Genomic DNA, 20,781 nt, shown 5'->3' on the forward strand with positions numbered 1-20,781 from the left:
GAACAGCAATTCTTCTGCAATTTCCATCATAGAATGAAACTGAACACTTTTGAAATCAAATAAGACAATCACGGTCCAAGAGTGATTGACGTTGAGAGTTTCAAGCTTTACTGTAACTCCAATCCTCGATTATTGCGGAAGATTTATTAATTCAAATGGTTCACTCTGTTCACGAATATCCGGACAAGGTTGACAAATGTTCATATATGTTTCTCAGAAACCATACAGTATAAAAGTGTTTGAAACACTTCACACAAAGTTTAGGGATATTTTAAATGCCATCTGATTCTCTCAATAGTTTTGTAATTTACAGTGTACGTGAATTTTTATGGAGGGACTATGGCAATTGTAAAACCATTTACTTCACAATGATCGCGTACAAGGCGTATCGATTCTATAATCTTAAAACATTGTAAACATAACCTAAATAAACGTAAATTTGAAGTACCGCAGTGTATGATTATAAGAAATTAAATAGTATATTTAATATTGTGTCACACTGAAATTACCACGAAATATTTACTAACTTTTTCTATTTAACATTCTTAATAGCCAAATATTTATTTAATTTATTACTAACAAAAACCACGGGTTTAATAATGAATACATAGAAGTTTAATATTATTTAAAATGGACTATAACATCTGTGATTTTAACCTAGGTTGACCATTTTTTTAATGCGATCAATAGTATAAAAATAAAACATTTTTTTTGCTAATTCAGTTTTTTGCCAACCAATCAACAAATTCCAAAGTGTTCATAACATTTTGATGCCACCTTTGTGAATTACTCCATCGTAAATACACTTTTACGAGAAAATAATTCAATATAATCAACTAAATGTGCATACTATTTTTTTTATTTTTTTATTGTAAGACGTATGTTTGCTTAACTAACTCCAAGCTACAAGTAGATAACGGAAGAGCTCTAGCTACCAAAGAATGTCGGCCAGTGTGTGTGACTAGACGTTCAAGGTCAGGTCACTAGTAGTTAAATGTTATCAATGTCCAGTAATGATTATGAGATACGAGCAGATGATTGATAAGCGTGGGAGGGCTAGTGTGTGGGCATTGGCGCGGCGCTTCGGTTGTCCGGTGGGGGGGGGGGGCCGGGCCGTGCATGCGTGAAGAGTCAGGAGTAGGCACAGGAATCCAACCCACTATCCGTCCGATCCAATACCTAGTCCCGCAGTCCGCGTCCGCGACTCTAGGTGGAAGTGTATGTCCTCAATGTGCTGCTTCACGTTGTCTCCATCTCTCTCACTCGCCTTTCTAGGTCAGGTTTGTTTACATTCTAACACCTGATTGTCAGCTGATTTCTCACCTTGCACACTCAATGTTTTGGCGGTTACGTTGTCGTTAGTGAATCGAAATTTTGTAACTAAACATTAGTTTATGACGAAAACTATCGGGACTGTTTTTCTAGTAAAACATTTTCAATAAATTTAGTAGCGTAATTATTTTGCGTTATTTAGTAACCTCTCATTACAATATGTTGATAGATACGAAATAGAGGGGAACGTAAATATATGCAATTGTAGCTGCTTTAACAGTGTAACTATTGTTCAGTGCACGATAAAAACCACTTGGGTATATTGTAGTTTATATTTGTGAAAAAAGAAGAAATGTATTGTCCTGCAGTGTATGGGCTTAATCCCGGCTGGAAAGGACATTCAGAATAGTAAACAGTATTTTCAGAAGGATTTATAGAGTGAGTGAGAGGTTAGGTTAACTGTTTCACAGTCCTTCGACTTATCAAGCATTGTTCCAATCTGATATAAACGCTTATTCATAACTATAGCAAATTTTCTTTCTTATCTACTACGCCACAGCTGTGCACAGTTTATTTATTTCAGGGGCGTAGCGAAGCGGGAGATATCCCCCCCCCCTCAAGAGAATGTGTGATATCCACGCAATTCCAAATTAACACGTTCACTGTGTAGGACGACCTAGTGCGTTTTCTGGCTTATTAAACTCTTAGGATATCACTCAGGATATACCCTCATTGATGTTAACTACATGTATTATATTAATTATTAATATTGAAAATATTAATTTTCATCATGCTCTTCTAGAATCTGAATGCTTTAACAATGTTTACAACCAATATTTATGTCGAAGTTCATTCACAATATAATAAACTATAGCATATATTAGGGTTATTGAATAGTTTGTATAGTTGGGTAAAAAGTGTGACAGCCAGCAATTAAAAGCACATATTTTCAGCCATATTCTGCATTATCGTTTGGTACTAAGGATAGGTACGAAATCCCAAACAGAATATGAAAGATCCACGAGGTTATGGATAGAGGGTATGGGGGTCGTCTCAACATCTTGCTGGGATATGGTTCGTTACAGTGTCCGAAAATCTGTATTTACATCGATAGCCACTGCCATAAAGTATTAAACGTTACAAGCAAACGCCTCATGATCCCCCTTGTTGAGTGTCATGGATGTATCCTTAATGGCATCCTGACAAGATGAGGGATAACCAAGTACCACCATCATCATAGAATTCGATCTTATTTATGTAAAAATGGAGTTTTTACCAAACTTCAAGCCTGTAGTATAGCTTCATTTCTTTTCGGTACAAACAGATTTCGCTAAACCAAATTCCTTGGAGATGCACACATCATTATTATCATTATATGCACCAAATCGATCTCAATTTGGTCTGTGTAGAAATTAAGATTCATCCAAATTTCAAGCCTATATCTCAATTATATATAGAGATAGTCACCTGAGTAATAGGCTTCACTAATGCACAGCCAAATGCCACGGACGGATGTGCACCTTCATTGAACTCGAATTTCAAGTATATAGCTCAATCCGTTAGCGAGATATTCTGCGGAGAGAAATGCACAACAAAAACAGCATGAAGCTCCATGAACATTTCAAATCTATATCTGAATAAAATGTTGAGATATCTTGCGGACAGTCACCCAGAAATGAATACTGTCCAGCCCACGATAGGCTTCGCTAACGATCAGCCAATAATTGTTTATTTTGTTTGCCACTAGATCAATCACAGAGTTTCAGGTGTCAATGGACTTTACCCTTCCATATAACATATTTTTATAGACAGTTACGTGATCAGAAATTCTCTTCGTAGATTTAGAACTGTTGTCGAAAGGTTGATTAAACAGCTCGGCTTATCGATCTTTTATAAGATTTTTACGCAAAATTTGGTACTTGTGTAAATTTTAACGGTTTCATTGTTACTTTTTTATTTCGTTGTCGAATCGTTATCGATTCCCACAGATATGTAGTGTATTGTCCGAATTTGGCAAATCCTTAGCATATCTTACAATCTGGCGCATATTTGGGGAAATTTCTGAATACTATAGATTATTAGATCGATGGCCCCAATAGAGTTATCAATTCAAATTTAGCCTGTAACAGTAAACAAGCGAATTAGTTCCTAATGGCTCCTAAAGATATCCGATGTTATTTGGTCGGAAAGTTTGTATTGTAGTGTAGTAACTTCTGAAACTGTCTGCCAAACACCAGCACTAGCCTCTCTTCTGACAGCTTCTACAACCCACATCATCTGACAATATTAGACACTAAAACATGGTGAAAGGTCAACCAGAAGTCAAATGAGCTTTATGAGAAACCAGTTCACGGTTACAAACTAAACCAGTTTATCAATTTGTAGATTTCATATTGCGTATTCGGGTCATCGACTTTTAACTACTCGAAAACAACGTTATCGTCGCGCGCCGTTCCACTTGGGTGTGAACGACACGCTATTTTCAGTAGGATTTAAATCGTTAAGATAGACAAGACACCTCAGGAACGTTGCACTCAATCATATTTTATTTTCGTTGACACGAATTACAAGGTATGGCAAAGATTTGATTACAATAGTATAAATTATATACAATAAATGTATTATATTGGCCGAGAAATAGGAAAATGAAAGATTTACATAGTATAAAAAACAACATAACCTAACCTTAACAAACAGACTAGAACACATCTTACACACCCTTAAACTAAAATAAAATAACATCTTAGAAGAACGGTGGTCTGATCAAGTACTCTCACAATTAAGAAGGAGCATCTCTGAACTAGGTACTATCTTAATCTCCGATTAAAGAGGTCTTTTCTCCAATATTAGAGTATTTTTAATTAATGGAGTGTTTCCAAAAATAAATGACCCCCGAAATTTAAGGCAGGCCACCCGTTGAAGCCGAGTAATGTTGGGCTTGCCGCAGGTTCATGTCAACATGACACATTTATCATTTGAACTGGCGTCAATTCCAAATCCACACACACACACACACACACACACACACACACACACACACACACACACACACACACACACACACACACACACACACCACACACACACACACACACACACACACACACACACCACACACACACCACACACACACACACACACACACACACACACACACACACACACACACACACACACACACACACACACACACACACACACACACACACACACACACACACACACACACACACACACACACACACACACACACACACACACACACACACACACACACACACACACACACACACACACACACACACACACACACACACACACACACACACACACACACACATAATATCAATAAATATTTTACATGTACACACAGATCATTTTACATATTTTTACAATTTGCTATATTATATTTACATAACAGAAAACCCAAGGAAATAAGGCATGAACATCTATATAAAATTATTAATAATTTAATTACAACTAATATAAGTTAATTAATAACATATATAAAAAAATGATTTTTAAATTTAAAATTGATTAAAGTATTCGGCCATCTTAAATCATATCGTTACTGGATTGAGTATTATATATCACACTTATACATATTTATGTGTAATGTATATTTTTCAATGTGATCATTGAAAAAACTGAATTTTAACAAAACAACATCACAGAAAAACATCCATTAAGACATAACATGCCCTTTTGCTGCTATGGTAGTGACGTGGCTAAAGGGGGATGTGGGGTAATAGCTTTTACTTCACTAGAACAGAAGGTTCGTAGTCTCCAAACAGGTTGTCTTTTGGCTTAGTTCCACAGACCTCGAGTTGATTTCAACCGTTTCTGAGGTCAGTAATAGCCATTGCGATGACTCCAAATCCCATTTTCCCTAAATACCCATTCTCGATCCATGAAAGATAGTAGTTCAAAGGACCTTACAAGGACTTCAATGATTACACTTACTTGACGAACCATTTCATGAAGTTAATGATAGTTTTACTGCAATTTGTATATCCACTCCCTATAACTTCTCACCACACCTACCTCAGAAATGAAAACTCCAATAGTCTACGTGTGTTATTTGGCACCTTAATCTGGAATCAGAGATTCTCCTATACGTTCCTTACTTATTGGGATTAATGTTCGCTCCTCATCTCTTCTCGCCATATCGGTCTAGGATGCTCTTCACCATTAACAGAGCAGTCGTCAGATTATGGCAGGAGCAGTCTGACCTGAATGGCAAAATGTCCTCAGTCAACCATGATGTCAGTAAAGAAATTACCAGCTTTGCAATCTATTCTTCCACTGCACCAGTCCCTAAAGTTTAGTCTTTCAAGAGGATTGCCATGGAGAATCTTTGGGCTACATATTACATCGTTGGTTGGGACGCTAAGTTTAATGTTATGTGACCATCATTTTTACACAGACTATAAATCTGGAGTAATTATATAAGGTTTAGAAGAATTAAAAGAAAGTAGATTAATTTGTTTAGGCATCCTACCTTTGACCGATAAATTGACCCAATAGTCGTCACTTTTTGGGCTCTATGCATACTTTAATCAGACTCTGAAGTAGTCAACACTATGAAATGTCTGCTATTTTTGTTAATATCGTCCAAATTTTAAGTTAAAGTGTGCTTGCGTTTTTCCTCTTAATCCTCCAGCGTTGTCAAGTAAATGCTTGAGCTATCGTCACGACAATAGGCTGCTAACAATGGCTGCATTAACGTCATATCAGCTGATATTCTTATCAGACAGACATGACAGATTATGTTGTTAATGATATTTTATGATATTTATAAACTATTTTATGATACACTAACAAGCTTGTAAGCAACTACTGTGTACTATGTCACATTTTAAAATATCATATGGTTGTATGCAATATGTTTACAAAGTTTATTCTGCAATGTTCTCCCTACGATCGTGGTTACCAATAAGACCGATGTAAAAATAGTCGCTAACGCCCACTCAAATCCTATGGAGTGACATATACAATCATAAAAATCGTTGTTCCTCATATAGAAATGAAGTTTCATGCAACATTTTAAGTCTTTAGGCCATTACCTTCTCGAGATAGCATACGGATAGAGACAGACAGACAGACAGACACATCCAGGCAGACAAACGAAATCCCCCCTCCCCGAGTGATAGGCTCACCAACGCCCAGCCAATTAGAAAGTAGTCGATGGTATTAATGTTTTAGTCAAATCATACTCTTTATACTGATATATACAACTCGATCTAATATGCCTACAGATTCTGTCACGAACTCCTGATGACCTTTCCCTCTGAATGCAAGGATGTTCAAACACTTTGGTCTTCAATTTACTGTCATCTGTTTGAGCTTTCATCCTCCGGTTAACACAAGTAACAAATATATCAGTTTTGAAGCAGGTAAATGAACTTTGTAAAACACAATGCAGTAATCCCAGTAATTAATTTAATCCATACACGTGCAATAAATTATACGAGTTACGTCGAGGAGATAAGGAGCTATGTTTATCATGTAGTCGCTCAAAAATTATTCAGAATTTTATTTCTTCATGCTTGTTTACAAGAATTGTTTCTTCCCTATTTTGTACTGCCATATACAGTGGGCTGAAGCTTAGTATCGTAGAATAAATATTAATTCATTTAATCTAATTGTTTAAAATATTTTAATGCATCTGGTAGACTATTTTGGATCAAACATTTTAAATCAATAAATGAGCTTGTATGCATTTTAATATTAATTTTATGGCGTTTGCGTGAAATTCAATTTAAACACATTTCTAAAATGTTTAAGAATAATTCAATTATTTTAAAATTACACATAAAGGATCATAACGTTCCTGATAAACTGATGATTGTATTAACTACACTAATAAGACACACACAGTGCCATAAAAATAAAAACATTCTAATTTATCTATTCTAATAATAAGCATTAGTCTTATTTGTGGTATAATATACTCTTGCACGTATTTCGTTTGAATCCACAGTAAGAGCCTTTTATATTTTCGTTTACTTTTGTTTAGGAGAAGTTTAGTGCCCTCTAAATTAGTTTACTTTCTTGTTTAACCACTTTATACAATTTTTCGTTTTTTTTAGTCTTAAACATTAAAAGACATTTTTTATGTTACGAAAAATGAATAAAACATCAACCAATAGTACAATGAAATTGTTTTGTTAAATATTTTCATGTATACTGGTGTGAATATAAATTGCATTATACAGTTGCTGGAATTTACGCATTATCGCCACCCTCATCGGATAATTTCGCGCTTTTGCATTTGCGCACTCAGTAAGTACCTCTTCGTGTCTCTCTATATTACCAAGTATACAACACTACCACTAGGAACGTAGCTCGTAATATGCGTACAATCACAATAGTAGGACATGTAGCCTATGCATGTCATCACACCAGTAGGTCGTTAAATGAGTGCCATCACAGTCGCAGGTAGTAATAAGCGAGTCGCCACAGTAGTAGAACGTAATATACTACGTACCATCAAGGTAGTAAGATCGTGATATGTGCCGCACTACATTAGTAGGTTGTAATATGCGTGCTATCACAGTAATACAAGTATGTCGTAATATGAGTGCCATCACAGTAGTAGATAGTAATATACGTAATAATAGTAATAGCAGGAATATGCGTTTTATCACAATAGTAGGACGTAATATGCGTGTCATTACAGAAGTAGGACGTAATATGCGTGTCATTACAATAGTAAGTTTAATTCACGTTCCATCACAGTAGTAGGTCGTAATATGTGTGTACAGACTGTAGTAGGACATAATATATGTCTCATCACAGTAGTAGCAAGTAATATCCGTGCTATCACAGTAATAGATTGTAATATGTGTGTCATTACGGTATTAGGACGTAATATGCGTGTCATCACAGTAGTAGGGCGTAGGGCATAATATGCGTGTCAGCACAGTGTAGTAGGTAGGCTAATAATATGCATGTCATTACATAAGTAGGACGTGCTTTCACAGTAATAGATTGTAATATGCTTTTCATTATAATAGTAAGTTTAATTCGCATTACATCACAGTAAGTAGGTTGCAATATGCGTCTCATCACAGTAGTAGGACCTAATATGCGTGCTATCACGGTAGTAGGTCATAATATCCGTGTCATCACAGTTAACAGCCTATCATTATGGTAATAGACATAAAAATGGAATTTTCCGTAATTTTCCTAGAACGTTTTAAAAAGAAATAGTAATAATTTCGTCTTTTCTGTTGAATTTTTTCGTGTCCTCTTATGAGAGTTCGATCTCTCGTTCTTATTGCCAAACTAAATTTGATACTTACAAATATAAGAAACAAATAAGTACAAAAGAAGTTTATTTGTGACAAAATTCAATTAAACGGTTGTATAGGAAACGTCCATGTATAAGAAATATAGAGCAGAGTATATTTAATTCTTTACATTACTTCATTACTATACATAACTATAAAGTACATGCTTAAAGCAATGTTTTTGAAGCTTGAGTAAACTTCTATTTAGTTACTAAAGTTCAAATTTTGTTAACCTAAGTTAGATAAACTCTGTCTCGATACTGTTGCATACTAATGTGTGAAAAAAGTTAGGAAATGTGATGAATGTGGAAGATTTTGCTACATGATAAAGCTGTGCGGTATTTAATTGTAGTAGGGAGGAGGATCCAAAAGAAAAGGCCGCCCAGTAAGATCTGCAGACTTTATTTTTGTAGCATGAAAAGCTTTCTTTTCTCTGATTGCTTCGAGGTATTTTTAATCTATTCATTCAGTCAGTGGCCTTTGTCCGAAGACCCGACCTTACGTCCAAAGCGAGGCAAAGCGAGGCGTCTACTCTATACGTTTTGTTTACTTGCCAGGCTAATGAACCGAGGCCAAGGCCGCTGTCGTCTTTAGTATGGCCACCGTGCCAGTTGGCAATTAATTATAGTCTCCATTCATTTTTGCGGCTGTAATAAGTTGCAACCCAATCGTTCATTGTCTTGTTAGTGCTGAACTTCTTACCTGCAGTGAATATTGACAATTACCAACTCAACCTGCAGACCAACTATGTACTCGTACGTTAGTTAGGTGGTTGATAGACACACGAGTTGTAGCCTTGTTACTTGTTTGTATCGTGTATTTTTCTGCAAATAACATTAGCCAATGGTGTAATTTCAGTGGTAATCAAGTGTGTCCAACAGTTTTATGTAGAATTCGAACCATGGAGATTTAGATCTTCTTGCAATTGATGTTCTTCTTGCAATTGATTGTTCTTCAAAAGCAGTGTTCAGATAAAGAGCCCAAATCTGTCAAAATTATTTGGGACAATAATTTCCTGGTGACCTGGTGTATTGATCATAAACATATTTCAATGTTTCCTGCCAGACAACATTCTTAATTATGTGCTCAGTGTGGATTAATTTAGAAACAGCTCTAAAGGAATAAAATATGAGATTCCTCATAAGGGTTGAGATCATGACAAATTTGAGACCAAGCCTTGATTTTCTAAAACATCTTCTCTTTCTATTTTAGATATTGGTGGACTCTTGAAGTTTAAGTTTCTTTGACAAACTTCATCGCCTGGTTTGGCTTGAGCACATTTACAAGGTTCCACCTTCTCAAATAAGTTACGTTATCTTTGAACTTTTTTGCTACTTTTATTAAAATACACATACAACTATTTACAATATGTTCAAAGCCAAGGAGAAGCGTTGGCAAAGTGAACATTGTAACGGGGTCTCCTTTGATGTGACAGCCGATATTTACAGTTCTACTGCACGGCGAATGCCTCTCAGACCGTCCGAGCATTGTCCGTTTGGGATTGCATCCTTCCCAAAATCGGGAACAGGGAACTAGAGTAACTGGAACAGACGATTTATTGCTCTGCCACGCCGCGACGCTAGAGGCCGGGGTCCTTAGACGGTGGCTTTCACTTTCATTGTCCCAACGTGTTTTGCTTTCCTCTGTCGTCACAATGGTTTAGAGTCACTTCCACTTTTCTCGCCAGTCACGCAAGAAAGTCGTTGAAGAAATTATGGACTCGCAAACAATAATATAGTTGAACCATTCTAAATTACTGAACGTTGACGACTCTTACAGAATTGCAATACGGCGCAGCGTTTGTTGTACATTCTACTCTATGATAAGGAAATCAGTATGCAGAGTTCAGAAAGTAGGCCTCTAGCTTGCGGCACTCTGTCGACCCTCTAACCTCCACAACAGGTTTCCAGTACCGTTCCTCTCCACTGCCCCGACTGGCCGAAATTGGCTAGCAAATCCAACACATCGACTATCGGATTATAGACTAGATACGTCAATATGATCAAGCTGTGGGAAGGCTATGTTTCAAAAGCAATAGCAATTAAAGAATTTGAAAATATCTCGTTTAAATTTGTTCCTGTTTACGTATATTTATAAATGTAAGGAATTGCTACAGATTTTGTATTATTAAGTTTAAAATTATATATTCTATTCCTTTTCACTCGTATATGAGTATTTTAGAGGTGTTGGGAAAATCTAAATATCTATATCCCATAAGACATATTTATAAAGTCGCGTTCACATGACACAATGAGGTGGTGGCTATTAAAAGGTTAAAATAATTCTTCGACTATCGGCATTCGGTAAGGCCTACAAACGTAAATACAGAACTAATTTTGAGTATTTAAGAGTAATAATCTGTTGATAAGATAAAACATTATCAACTAATCAGAAATAAAAAAAATAACAAAGTCTAATTTCTTCAACATTCAAAAATAATCTAAATTATGGGACACACATTTGGGTAAATAGACTAAATTTGTATCGAATATTCTATAAAAAGGCCGATTGGAATTCAGTGATACCCAGTAAATTTTCTAACAAATAATACAAATCAACTTCAAACTCATTCTGAGTTGACCAGAGCAGAAGCTTGGTCGGACTCACGTAAAGTCAGTCAACACGAAAACCACAATTATGCAATCCCTAGCCTATGATATATGCCAATTAACCAAATGTTATTTATAGCCATAACTATTTTGTACAACTCAGAAAGTGTGTGAAATATAGTACAAAATAAAATTCACTTCACTCACAAAAAAGGTTCACAAGAAAACTATAAGGAAGGCTGTACACAAATGTACTGCACATACAGACAACTCAGGATAAAAACAGTAGAAGCATCAAATTGTTCCTTGTTATTGTATTGATTACAGCTCAAAATAGAAGTGACTCTCACTTCCTGGAACGGCGCCGGTTAAAGCGATAGGCGGTTAATCCGAGGGCGGTTAAGAGAGAGCCTATTGTACAAAAATAACAACCAATCTAAAGATATCAAAAGAGAATGTATCAGTAGAAGACTTAAGAGTGTAATGTAATTGTAATGCGTATCTCCTACTCAACGACCAGTCGCAGTCAAGAATATCCCGGACATATCCCGGATTTGTCACCTTGCAAATTCCATGCCTGATCTGGGATTTGAACCCGAATCGTTGTGACGAGCTGAGATGTTATCCACTTAGCTATCAGAACAAGTTATCATTTTATATTGATTATTAAAAATTGCTATCATAGTCATTTTTTAATCCCTTTGTAGAAAACAGGAAAAGCGGAAAAGATTTCTTTGATATTCCATGAAGAATAGCGGCTTTTCAATAAATTATCAGTACGAATATTTGGGAGCATCTTGAAATCAGACCTGCATAGCAACTGCTGTATATAAGAAAGAAATATTTTGCATTACTTAAATATAACTGAATAATTACTGTTTTTTATGTACAGATTTAATTTTCTCCAGTAGTATTTTATTATCAATTTAATTTTCTTTAGATATAAATCGTTCAAAAGGTGTAATTCCATGAAGTCATGACTTATTTACATACTTTGAAAACTTATATATTTGCATCAGCTTTTCTTGAGCCTCATTACAAAACTGCCCAACATTCATACTTTAAATGCCTATAATATTCTTGGTAGAGTAACAGACAATTTGTCTATTTTCCTGTCTCCAAGGAAGATAAAAGAAATGTGATTCAGATTTCAAAAAATAACGCAATCAACACGCGATTGCCCAACCAATGTGTGGTGTGACCTTCCAGCGGGCTGTGGCTGCGGGCTGGCTGTTGAGCAATTCCTCCAACCAATTTGTTTAAATTTAGCACATTAATGGCCAGTCTTTATGTCTCGTCCCGGAAGATTAACAGGTTATGCGCTGTGGAGCGTCCAGAACTGGATTCGATCGTTAATTAAATTCCAGCCTATTTGTGATACCGTACTCAGTTATTTTTCGAACCTTTTTTTTATTATTACCAACTTTTGATGATTGTTCCCATTACTTGCATTATATCAATGATGTCTTAATGCGGCATTTATAATTAATATATTCTTTAAAATAACTTGTTATTTTCCTCGAGTGAATACTGTTCTACAAACTGTAGACTATGGCATGATACGACAAATGTAAACTAGAGATAAGTTGAAGATAAAGAGTTTCAGGCTGTTATGTAAAACAAACCAGTCATAGTAAAACCGGTAATGAACCCACTGTCATCATACTTATAAAACTAAAGACCCGCACATTGTGTAGGTACTTTTGATAGGTACTTTTCAGCGAAACAGACTTTTCTAATGAATGATATGATCCAAGGAAGGGATCTTCCAAAAGTGGAAGAAGGGGGAGGAGGGGAAGTAGTACACACTTTACAAAGTATATACAAGTGTGTATATAGACGTGATTAAGATTTTACATTGAACTGCCAGACTTATTTACATTGTAAATTTAAATGTCAAACGTCAGTTTTCAACAATTTTAAGGGCTATTTGTCCAAAACGTTTACGCAAAAAGTGGTATATATGTGTTCTACGGGGCATTGTGTTTCTATTGAGAACATATTTCAAACGATATGTCACAAGATAGGAATTACAATTTGAAAATTTAAAGTTGCCCTCCCATAATATCACCCTTTACAGTTTGTTTTTCCAAAGAAGAACTTTGAAGGAACCGGGTCCCAGCGACCTCTCTCACACGCTAATCATCTCACTTCAAACGTCTACCATATTAAAATATACACCTATATTACCTCGGATTTTTTAAAATTTAGATGTTCCAAGGACCCGGCTTCGTTTGTTCTTCTTTGGAAAAGCAAACTGTATAGGAAGGGGTGACAAATTTGCAATCCAACTAAAAGCGATATCTTAATCCGTTTATACTATATCCAGCTGTATCATGATTTAATTTCCTCCCTTTTAATTTAATATATATATAAAGGGAGGAAATTAAATCATGATACAGCTGGATATATATATATATATATATATATATATATATATATATAAAGAGTTATATATAGAGTCATGCTATATGTTTTTATTCTGTATAAAACAAATCAGCCGAAGGTGGTGTTGATGATCAATGTGTGCCATATAATTAAAAATATTGAAAACTGAACGAGCCAAAATTAAGATAACATTAGTAGTAGCCTACTCTTGCTCAATAATTAATTATGTCTTGTGGGTGTTGAATATAAATTCTAAAAGAATCAAGAGGTCTTTTTACCAAACAAAATATGTCTATCCCCTTCTGAGGTCCTTTTTCTGGAATTCCTGGGTAAGTAACTCTTTGAGATGTTGCTATAATTCCTTCTTCCAATGAACAGGGTTTAGTAGTAAGTTTAGACCACTGTAGTCCAGTAACCAGTGGCTCTGAATAGATACGAGTACAACACTAAGCCCCGAGACCCCCGAGTCCCAAATAATCCCCTGAATAATCTCCGATAATCTTTCAAAATTTTCCGTAAATAAGAAGAAAGCTTGGATGGACGTTCACCTCTCCTTGCTAATAGCAGTGGGAATTAGGGGCAGACTTCGTTATCTCGTGTCTGCCTCGTATCCAATTAAATGTATTAATCTATAGTGCTGCAAATTAATGTCACTTTATTTGATTTACTACGTTGTTTTTGATACCCCTATTTTTTCGTAATCAGCTGATGGGCGAGCATGAACTGATGAACTATTTCCAAGCGGTTTTATAAATTGGTCAACTTTTGTTGGAGTTCGACGTAAATGCCCTATTTTATCAGTAATATCAGTAAACTGTAATTAATTCAAACAGATCTTAAATTTAAACCCACCTTTTAAGCGTTGGAATGAATAAAATGTTGCTTATTGGGTTAATTATGTAAAGTGGATACCAGTATAAATTTTACAACTAAAATCTGCAAATTAGAGAAACAAATTTAATATCCCGATGATTATTATAATTTTAGATTTTATGTTTCAGTTAGTGGAGTTATGATAGTCGTCAAGGCAAATAAATAAGTTGTAAAATAACCTCAACAATATACAGATACAGATTACATAAAGCTGTATATATATATATATATATATATATATATATATATATATATATGAAATTTGATACATATTTTCGTCCTAGAGGCGTACTAAAGAAGGACTTTTCTCTCCGACATCAGAACTCCGCCCCACTGGCCTCTAAAGTTACGACAATTTCCATAAGAAATGTATTATTGCAAACGTATGTTAATAAATTGCTACTGAAAGTAATTACCTGTTCTGTATAGCCATTTTTATATGACAGTACAACCATATGATTAATTAATGTAGTACCATTTTAAAGTTGTTTACATCAAGTAGTCTTGAAAGCATAAAAGTTTGATAATAGCAGCACTTCTTATTTCAACCTTTTCTGTAACCGCTGTTGAGCACAAAGTTCATCCAGATAGGAAAATTTAAATTTTTAATAAAAATGCACTTTCAAATGTTTATTTGAGCAAATATTAAGTATGCAGTGCTTGATCAATACTGTAATGCAGATAAACAAATTACTACGTAACTTTTACTACTGATTTAAAGACTATTATAAAATCCACATTAGTTGTTTTTCGACTAAAGTAGGCTCCTTATACTTGCGATGTATATATCTTCTTGTTCGGGGCAGCAAAGCAAACTCAACTGTGGCACCAGAATATCTTAGACTGGAAGTAAATTACAATGGCTGAAAAAAAACGTTTTGACATGTTTTCTTGATCCTGAAAAAAGACTAACTCAACCTTTGTGTCGGAAATGTAATTCATTCAAACCGGAAGCGTTCATAAAAGAGCCATTAGCAATTTCGCTTAACCACTGACAATATGAACCTAAAAAAATTAGAACTTCCGTTTCTAAACTACATAGGCACCATCATTATTACTGGGAAGCTAGTCTTTGACATTAGAATTCCTCCACATTGGCATTAAATAGTTCTATTGTTTCTGAAATCGTTGGAGCTGTTTGGAGAAATTTGAACCGTTTCACTCTTCAACTTAAACACTCCCCAACTCTATTTTTTTAAACTTAAATCTGAAATGGATCAGAAGATTGGAATATCTTTCAGTGACTGTGACTGATCTCAGGAGTGTTTAGATCGTCAATTAAATACAATACGCCCATGATGTCCAAGTTTTTCAACGGGATTATATTTACGAGTATATTAAACTAAAAATTATTTGTTCATTTTGGGATCTCTGAAGTATTTTAGAACATTTTCAAGGATTTAGTGTAGTTAGCTTTTTAAAAAAACATTTAAGCCGAAAATAATATTGAAATGTATGCGCTTGCCCTGATAAATCTATCGCCAAAAATGATTTAATAATACCATTTTGTAACATACAAACTATTTCGATTAAAACTGCAGTGTCTTCATTGCAAAAATTACTTAATGGTTTACAAGTTTTACTTAACGGTTTTTAACATTTTTTTGTCCCCCCCCCCACTAAAAGCGGGATTTCGGGATCAAATCAAAAACTTCAAATGTAAACCCCTCTGAAGTGACTCCTAAATTTGAAGAGCATACATAACACACTTAAAGAATGGTGAAAACCTTTGATCGCCATCTCTTTCCCATTTAAACATAAAATTCCCATATTTCGTTAAAATTAATGCAGTTACACTTAAATTAATTTTCTTTGAGTAAAGTTACTGTGTGCGTGGAAACCGGTTTATTGGTCGTTTTTGTTCTGAATCAGTTAGGAATACAATGGACGAAGGATCTAATGAAGATTAGAAAGTACACTGATAAGAAGTTTATCTGTAATGAGTGACGAGGCGTATAGTAGACTAGTAACTTTCAAAATAAAATTAATGTAAAAGTAGAGTTCATTAAAATGTTGACGACCTATTTATTTAGGATGGGATAGAGATAGCGGTCTCTGGTTTTCACAATTCTTTAAGTTTGTATATGTTATTCAAAATAAGGGGTCACTTGAGAGGTTTACATCGTACATTTTTGAGCTGTCCCCAAAATCCCGCACAAAAAATCATCAAATCAAACTTCCTTTCCGCCTTGCACTACTACCCACAGGATATTTTCTAATATAAACTTTAGAAAAAAATTAGAGGGAGTCCTAACTTTTTAATCACTCTGTATATTGTAATGCATGATGCATTATGTAATGCAATATTACTCCGAGTTAAGTAATAATATGTGCTATCTGCAAAACTAGTTTGATATCTACACTGGAGGGACAAACTGACTAACAGTGGAAGTAGAGAGGCGGGGTTCAGGCTTGTAAGACATCAGCTGTTCACCATCTGTTTCCCCCGCAACTACCCCTAACCTAACATTTGACCCAACTCTGTGCAACACGATATTGTTGTTCTGTTCTGTAGCAACGTCTCATTGTTGAACGCAGCAGCTGTCGCTGGTCCAGCTGTTACCAACCCTCCCCCACTAAATCAATCTTTCACTTACCAAACAACCTGACGGGCTTGTGAGCAAATGCCACAACCCCTTACCTGCGACAAGTGTCGGGGTCGCAACCCTTTCCTCTTGAGTTCTTATGCCCAGACGAAAACAGCTGTTTTTGTCATTTTCTTACATCTGCCACGCAGCTTTTATACGTTGGCGTACATACCATCTGTCAGACTTGTCATGAAATACTGGCCAATTATATTGATTTATTTCTACTGGTCCAACCTGTCAAAATATAAATTAATTTTAACATCTGAAATAAAAGTATAAAAAATACTACAAAAACTATAACACATCTATTTATACTTAGAATTAATAAAATATTGAAAGACTTGGTAATTGTTGATATTATTTTATTTTACTTCCAACTGTGTACAATTTTCGTATAATAATGAAGTAAAATAATGAACGCTGGTATATTTGTTTTATATTATTCAAAGGAATGGTAAACAATATTACGATTCTCGTGGGTGTTTTGCCGAATTCAACAATCTTCATGGCTGCCTCAAGATAAAGTGGTAATGTTTGCTGTTTGTAGAGATAAGATTTATTTACCCGGTCTGGCTTTCAAGGTTAAGTTCTTTATCGGTCATCAACTCATCTTTGTCAAAAATATCTTTCTCCGCTGATATTTCCACAAACATAATGTTATCCTAAGTGTGTTACAATAAAGTAGTCTACTGTGTCCGTTGTCACACACATTATTTATATAATTGTTATACCAACAATAAGAAAGTTATTTAAAATATATTCGTTTATAAATTGAAATTTATTATAAACAAATAATTTGATGAAGGCTCATTAGACATCTCGTTCTAACAGATATGTTTCAGAATTCAGGGCGCTAAATTTTCAGGAGGGTACGCTGTCTACCTAAATTAAAAATTACTTTTACTGTAAAAATATGGCTACGAAAGAAAGGAAACGATAATAACAGAAGATATTTTGGATAAGAAACTATAGCGGTCAAGAATAAAGATAGTGTTCTTATATTACGTCCAATTTCTCATCTCAAGTTTCTATAGAGTGGCCCCTTCCCTATAAACATAACATTAAATACCTAATTGAATACTTGTTGTTTCGGACTTGATTAAAAAAACTCTAAGAGGTATTATTTCCCAAATAAATGTATTTTGGAGTTTTGTGGTTTATTTTACATTTACAGTAATAATTGGTTAGGATTTATCTAGTAGTCTATATGTAAAATACAACAATGTATTTGAATTTTAAAATTTGAATTTGAATTTTTAAAAGGTTATAAGATTCCTCTGAGAATTCATATGTTAACTATTCTTTTTTATTTATCTTTCAGAGTAGCGTGGCTAGTTAGATTTAACAGACAGTATTGTTTTAAATGCTCTTATAATACGACATTATGAATGACTACTTTCCCACCCTCTTGAGACCGGTTAGGTCTTGGTCGCAATAAATTATCAGAATAATATTTACAATGGGCAACAAACAACCCTATCTGCGTTTAATCACATTTGGCGTCGGCAGTGGAGGGGGTAGTCACGTGACTCCAGGGGTGGGGGAGAAGTGCGGGCGCGGTGCTCTGCGGGCGACCCCGACTAGGCTGACTCTGACAATCAACAACCACTTCTACTCGATCGTTTCGTGTCCTTCGAGTGTCGGTCGTCCGTGAAATTGTTGATCGGTGCGGTGTGTTGGTTATCATATTGTGCTGTAAGAAAAAGAAGACAGCGTAAGAGTGTCTGTCAGGTAAATATATCCTCACAATCTTGGTGTTGATTACTGATGCACATCTTAAATCAAAGTACATTTTTTGTATCTTTGTGGTTTATTTTGCATCTTGAGTGATAATAAACAACTATGTCTTCTATGTAAAATACAGTATGTTGCTGTCGTTGGATATCAATTAGTTTTTATGTTATTTTATTAACATTTATTTTGTTAAATACGAGTTTAAGTTTGTCCTTGTCAGCATGTCTGTCAAAAGACAACACCGAGAAAACATAAGAACGGCAAACCGCTTGACTGGACAAAGACGATCATAAATCCATAAATATTCTTCATCTACCCAGTAACATAACAATATTTCCAAAATTGTGAGTTGCGTGCGTCTTCAAGTACTTCAGAAGGTAATTTGGTACCTCTACTAGGGTTTATAGGCACTTCCCAGGTAATATTTAGGACGTAATAGGTCAAAATATAGTAATTTACCCTTGGCTCATAGAGAGAGTTCATAGTAAAACGGAATGTATGCAATGTCACAGAATTGTAAACTTTTCGTGGAAATATATTTTTGGAGTACTCTCAGTCAATTATATTAAATTCTTGCTAAAGCCCTCGTCCTTTCTTTGTACCATACTGGTGCTCCGATTTAAAATTAAGTGACAAACGTGAGAACATTTATAATTCATCAAAACATAATAATGGCTTTGTTTATTAAAATGAGCCTTTGCTGAAAATTATATTTTATGATACGATCAGAACGATGTTAATTTACATTTGTGAGTCGTTAAGCGTTAACGATGTACCATTTGTGTTTAAATCGAATCTGATGCACGAGGCCTCTCATGCATAACACACCACGCGATGTACGGGACATTAATGCTCATAACATTCTGTAAATTATAACTATTTTTCTCGCTTTGTAAGAGCGGATTTCAGAAACATCCTGCATGGGCTTTCTTGGAGTAAGATTTTTATCTATCATCAGGATATACAATAGGAGCCTTTTGAAAACAAAGACAATATAGGATGTAATTCCCATCAATTTAGTCATTTAAATAAATAAAAAATAAATGTTAAAATGCTACTATTGTACACGTGTAGGAAAAGTGGACACCAATATATAATATTGTAATTCTTAATTTTGAAATATTTGATGGTGAACATTGTATAAGTCACAGCAATCTAGGAGAAAATATAAGTTCTAACGATTCTACGAATCTCCTACATGGTTATCACGTAATAAAAATATACCGCTGTATAAATAGTATTGGATTCGTACGCGAATCTTTTATAAGGGATCTATGAGAACTGAGCAGCATCCTTATCAATTTTATTTCATCAAATTTTACTTAACAAGAAAAACAAAGCTCGTTTAAAATATTTTGATCTGCGGTTTACATCGTTTTAAGCCGCCGCTTGACGTTGAAGTCGTGGACGATAAGATCGCTGTCGATCATTTCTCATATGACTTATCCTTTATCTTTAGGCTACTTTTTACTGAAGTCCTTAGATGTGATTCTGTGTTTGGTTCCAACTGACTAATGATTTATTTCATGTAATCATTATGAATATAATGACCAATAAAAGTAAACACTTTTGTATTAGTAATAGACTCCAAAAATAACCACTTGCTGTCAACTTAACAAGCGGTGGTACACTTGGCGTGGGTTTCTTCACACTTATGTAAATGACTTATCACTGTTTACGACTACTTGTTTGCATATTTCGTCACAGTCCCAAAAGACAATCGTGACCTCTTTCAGAATGCGATTGGACTTCCGTGTTTCTTGGGAGTTAATTGGAAACACAACACTAAATTAATGCTGAAAATTAATCACATACAAATCAGAAACTACGATTTATAAATGTTTTAAACAACACCGCATCGATATTTTTAGCGTCATGATTATTAATACAAGCCTTTCGAACTTTAAAATAACATCTTGTCTTGTAAACAAAATATCAATCAAAAACTAATATTTCGAATCAACATGATTGCACATTCTAAAAATAATGTAGGCCTAATCATTAGTGTCTGTTTCATCGTTGTTGCAACACATTACAACTTGATACTTTCGTTGACATTTTTTAATAATATTAATTACTTAT

The 20,781-nt window shown here is 34.8% G+C and overlaps 1 protein-coding gene across 2 annotated transcripts in view; it reads left to right on the plus strand.

The window, feature by feature from the left end:
- The first annotated feature begins 1,122 nt into the window (after positions 1–1,122).
- The window catches only part of LOC124360224 (ecdysone 20-monooxygenase), a 33,226-nt gene continuing 13,567 nt past the window's right edge, over positions 1,123–20,781 (plus strand). The window contains exon 1 of one of the 2 annotated variants that reach the window (XM_046813643.1): positions 1,123–1,275. The gene's annotated coding sequence lies outside the window, so the exon portion shown is untranslated. Of the gene's footprint in view, positions 1,276–18,535; positions 18,697–20,781 lie in introns of those variants that run through there. The other variant, XM_046813644.1, reaches the window with a different exon arrangement.

This window comes from Homalodisca vitripennis, chromosome 4, assembly GCF_021130785.1.
Source record: "Homalodisca vitripennis isolate AUS2020 chromosome 4, UT_GWSS_2.1, whole genome shotgun sequence".
NCBI lineage: Eukaryota > Metazoa > Arthropoda > Insecta > Hemiptera > Cicadellidae > Homalodisca > Homalodisca vitripennis.